The sequence below is a fragment of the Pteropus alecto genome, unplaced genomic scaffold (assembly GCF_000325575.1).
Source record: "Pteropus alecto unplaced genomic scaffold, ASM32557v1 scaffold94, whole genome shotgun sequence".
In the NCBI taxonomy this organism is placed as follows: Eukaryota; Metazoa; Chordata; class Mammalia; order Chiroptera; family Pteropodidae; genus Pteropus; species Pteropus alecto.
Window position 1 is genome coordinate 11,519,140 of NW_006437736.1, and position 4,541 is coordinate 11,523,680.

Sequence of the window (4,541 nt, forward strand, 5' to 3'; positions counted from 1 at the left end):
AATGTCAGAAATAGCAATATACATAGAAAGTTTTAACAAAGAGCTATGTTGAAGAGAAAGCATTTAAAATTTGTGTCAATACTGTGCTGTCTAGAGTAGCTATCTCTGTAAAAACGACAAAATTGTTCTTGTTTATTTAAACTTTCTAGGTTCCATATAATTAATTTAAACATGAGAGAGCATGTGTAGTTTTTTTTTTTTTTTTTTAAAGGAAAGTACTGCTTACCTTCTTGGAAGAGTACACGTATTGTCAATAGCTTTCACTCCCTTCCTAGGAATGAGCAGCTGTAGCCAGGAAGCACATGAAATGAGAAACAGTGCCAGTGGCAGAAGGCTTAGATTAAAGCTTAAGGAAATTCCCAAGATGATGTTTTTAAAGGGCATTTAAAGGACATAGACCAGGTAGAAAACTAAATATAGGATTATTTCAATGGAAACAATTCTCTATTTCTTTCTCTCCCAATAGTCTTCTAGTTCAAAGAGAGATAAGATAGTATTTGTAGAAAATGGATGAATAAGCAATGATTTTTCAAAAAAAAAATAATAAATCTGAAAACCTATGTTCTATCTCCAGTGTGTAGTTATTGAATGATCTAAGTTTGGCACTTACATCTTTTACAACACTTTCTTTCTCTTTAAATGAGCACTATTCCTGTTCCTTCCCACACATTGATGCTTTGAGGATAAATGAGATATTATTTATAGTTCCATGGAGGAAAGATACTAGGTATACTAAAAAAGAAAAAAAATTGCTATTTCAAAGTTCTTCCTTTCCTTGGAAATATATAGTAAACCATGTGTATACAGTGTTGTTAAAGAGTCAAATTTTCCATAGAAGTGATTTTTTTTTTTTCCAGAAAATACTTAGTCCCATTCAGGACTAACAATTTTTTTTAAAATTTTAACCACTTTTTGAATTTTACAATTTGACTTCATTGATTTTTGTCTTGTAAATTAATATTTATCGAATGCTTACTATCTGCAATGTATTTTAATGGAACTCTTTCCTTTTGGTTAAACAAAATATATTTTACCTTTCATTAATGACTCTTTAAGACATCAATATATGAAAAGGGGATTTTAGTTTGCTTCAAGCATAATATCAGCCAACATCGCAAAGCCGCTAATGCATTTTTAGGCTAGAGAAAACTAAGTCCTAGACCTAAGTTAAGGGAATTCTAGTTCTGTTTTATTCCACACCAATCCAGACAAACCTGGAGTCGAGTTCTAGACACACAGTAAAAAAGCAACATTGACAAACTGTAGTGTATCTGAAAAAGGGTGATTAAGATGGTGAAAGGTTTGGAAATCATGCCATGTAGGTGATTAAACGAACACTTGGAGAAGAGGATAGTTAAGAGAAGCAATAAAACGTGACTTCAAATCTTTGTATACCCACAGTATTATACATGGTAACCAAGACATGGAAACATCACAAGTGTCCTCCAATGGATGACTGGATAAAGAAGATGCGGTATATATATACAATGGAATACTCTTCAGCCATAAGAAATGATGAAATACTGTCATTTGTGACACATGGATGGATCTTGAGAGTATCATGCTAAATGAAATAAGTCAGACAGAAAAAAAGAAGAATCGTATGATCTCACTCATATGTAGAATATGAACCAGAAAGCAACAAATGAGCAAACAAAACAAACAAACACATAAGCACAGAAAATAGAAAGTTGGTTACCAGAGAGGAGGAGGGTGAGAGAGGATGAAGAGGGTCAAGGGGGTCAAATATATGGTGACAGAGGGAGACTAGACTTTTGGGTGGTGAGTATACAATGCAATATACAGACTACATATCATAGAATTATACACTTGAAACTTATGTAACGTTATCAACCAATGTCACCCTGATAAATTTAATTTTTAAAAATCTTTGAAAGAAAGAAATTGGACCTATTCTGTTTAGTTGCAGATGACTAAACTATAAACATAGGTAGAATTTTAAAAAGAGGAATGTCACAGTTAAAAAAAAAAAAAAAAACTAGATGACCATTGGACAGAGATTTTGTGGAGAAGGTTCCTGACAGGGTGAGAAGTTGTGCTCAAGGATCCCTAATGTCCCTTCTGATGGTGCAAAGCCTATGACCCATTAGGAACTTCACTTATTGTAGTAAGTTATAATAGAGTGACAGCTTTATAGCCTTTTGGTGCTTTGCCTCTGCACTAAAAGGCCTCAGCTTGCTGTGGGTTTTTGTCCTTATAGCTATTTTTTATAGTTCTCTCATCTTCCTTATTATCAGGTTGCCTCAACTCATTCCTTGTTTCAAAGATATCCCGCTCCATTCTAATTTGCTAATTATAATGTGCTGTGGCCTAAGGAGACAGCTTAACCAAACTTATTAACATTTCATGAATTATTTAAGTGAAGACCTAAAGAGCTCTCCCATGAATAAGGTTTTTGGTACATCAACTTTTTTCCATCTATTTTAGTTCTTAAAGGCCCTTTTAGCTTTCTTCCAAGTTCTCAGGAGTATTCTAGATTTAATTTGTCAATTATGTCCTTCTGGAAGCTTGGTTTTGAAATGTCACAGGTTTGCTAAGCTTCCTACTAATTCATAAAATTTTAAAAAAAATTATAAACCCATTACTGAAATTTTCAAAAACAATCATAGGCAATGATATATGCACCACTGAGCAAGATATTCCTTATATAGGTAAACTTTTCCTTGACAGATTCTTCAAAATGAAAATAGAATTCATAACTAAAGTAGAATTAAGTTAAATTAGAATTTAGAACTAAATTAGACTACATAACTAAATAAAATTAATTAGAAATTGATTAAAATCTAATTACTTTTCTCTTCTGAGGTGCTTCATATATAAAGTATTGGTGTAAAGGTACAGATTTGTTTAGAATATGGGGAATCATTCTAATTTCACTTTTGTTTTTGGTAATCTCTGTTCTTAGTAAATAGCAATAGTTTTAACATAACTCAGTCAAAAACATAAAAATTTACTGTATACCTAGTAGGCGTTCTCAGTTAAGAATAATGAAGAATAGTCTAAGCACTACATAGTATACCTGAAACTAATATAATACTGTATGCCAACTATAACTGAAAAATAAAAACTTTAAAAAATCACAGACCAGTCTAGTCAAGCCAAACCTAAATTTAAAAGTTTTAAAAAGTGGGGGAAAAAAGAATAATAGAGAACATAAGAAAACTATAATAACATTTTGTATAAACTAAGTTTAAAAGACTGTTTTGCCATTAAGGAAATGATTTCCTATCATTTATCTGGTAAAAAGAATAATTTGGAGAGGTGTTTCAGTGACTCCATTGAGAGCATATCTATAAGATATGAAGAAAGACCTAACATTGCCAACATTTGAAAACTCAAAGGTTTTATTTTCTAGAGTGTTATACACATTTCTGTCCCATATCATTTGCCACTTCTCAGTGTTGACTAGAAGAATAATTTTAATGTCTCTTAAATGGATGATGCTGACCTCACCCCAGTTCCTCCTGGAGATATAAACTTCCTATTTAACCCCAGATGAGTCATGATGAATAATATCTACATGTGCCCCAAAGCTCTGAATTGTCCTCATCGCTAACACACACAACTGAATGGTACCTGTAAAGTAGTTAATTTTTCGGAAAGTATTCAAAGGCCCAAAGTGAACACTGCAATAAAAAATTGCTTTCTACTTAATTTTGCCAATTTGCCTGGATATGTACATAGAATTATTTTTTTCATAGAGCTTGCAAAAGTCCCAGGCTCAGGTGCTATTTAATCTCCTTCCATAAGCAGCAGCCTTGAGCAAGTCTATCCACAGTTCGATGCTGACGGTTGCTATTAAACTATTCCCCGTAACTATTTCCCAGCAGCATTGTTTCACAGCGCAGCACAACTCCATAGAGTGAGAGCGCTTGGAGGGGCCAAGGGCGTGCTCTTCGTCATGCCCCTGTCTTTAGACAGCGATGTTCTTAACCTGCCCACTAGCTAATCCTGTGACCCTTTTCTTCTAGCACCTTGAGTTTGAAGTAGGGAATACCTTTTACATCACAATGGATAAAGTTAAGTATTCATTGTTTAGCCGATATATCCTCCCCCAGCCCCCCGAAGGCGGCAGAGAAGCAGCCCGCGCCACTTAGCAATTAGTGCACTCTCGGATACCCGTGACCCCGGGCTGAGTTGGCGGGGGGGGGCGGGGGAGGAGGGGGAGTCCTTTCCCGGGTCGTGAGACTCCCGGAGTAAGGGTGGCGGGGGTGCTGAGAGAGGGAGGGCTATTCTGCTGGGGGATGTGAGAAGTAGGCGCTAGCCTGTTTCGCGGTTTTTTAAGCCCCTTGGCATGCCCTGACCTGATCAAGAGGGAGTCAACTGCTCTCTGGAATGTTCCGGGAGAAGGTGGGAGACTGCTTCCCCGAGGAGGCCTGTGGGTGCTGGAGGGCACCAGGGGGGTCACGCTGGGAGATGCAGGGCAAGCGCCGGGAGGACGGCGAGGGAAGCTGGGGGCCGAGGTGACGGTCGCGCGCGCGAGGAGTGCGACGGGCGGGACCGGCTGGCAGTGGGGCAGC

The 4,541-nt window shown here is 36.9% G+C and overlaps 1 protein-coding gene across 1 annotated transcript in view; it reads left to right on the plus strand.

Annotated features, from left to right (window-relative positions):
• Positions 1-4,238: 4,238 nt before the first annotated feature.
• NTN4 (netrin 4) overlaps positions 4,239-4,541 on the plus strand; it is a 97,808-nt gene continuing 97,505 nt past the window's right edge. The window contains exon 1 of the mRNA XM_025048818.1: positions 4,239-4,371. The gene's annotated coding sequence lies outside the window, so the exon portion shown is untranslated. The remainder of the gene's footprint in view (positions 4,372-4,541) is intronic.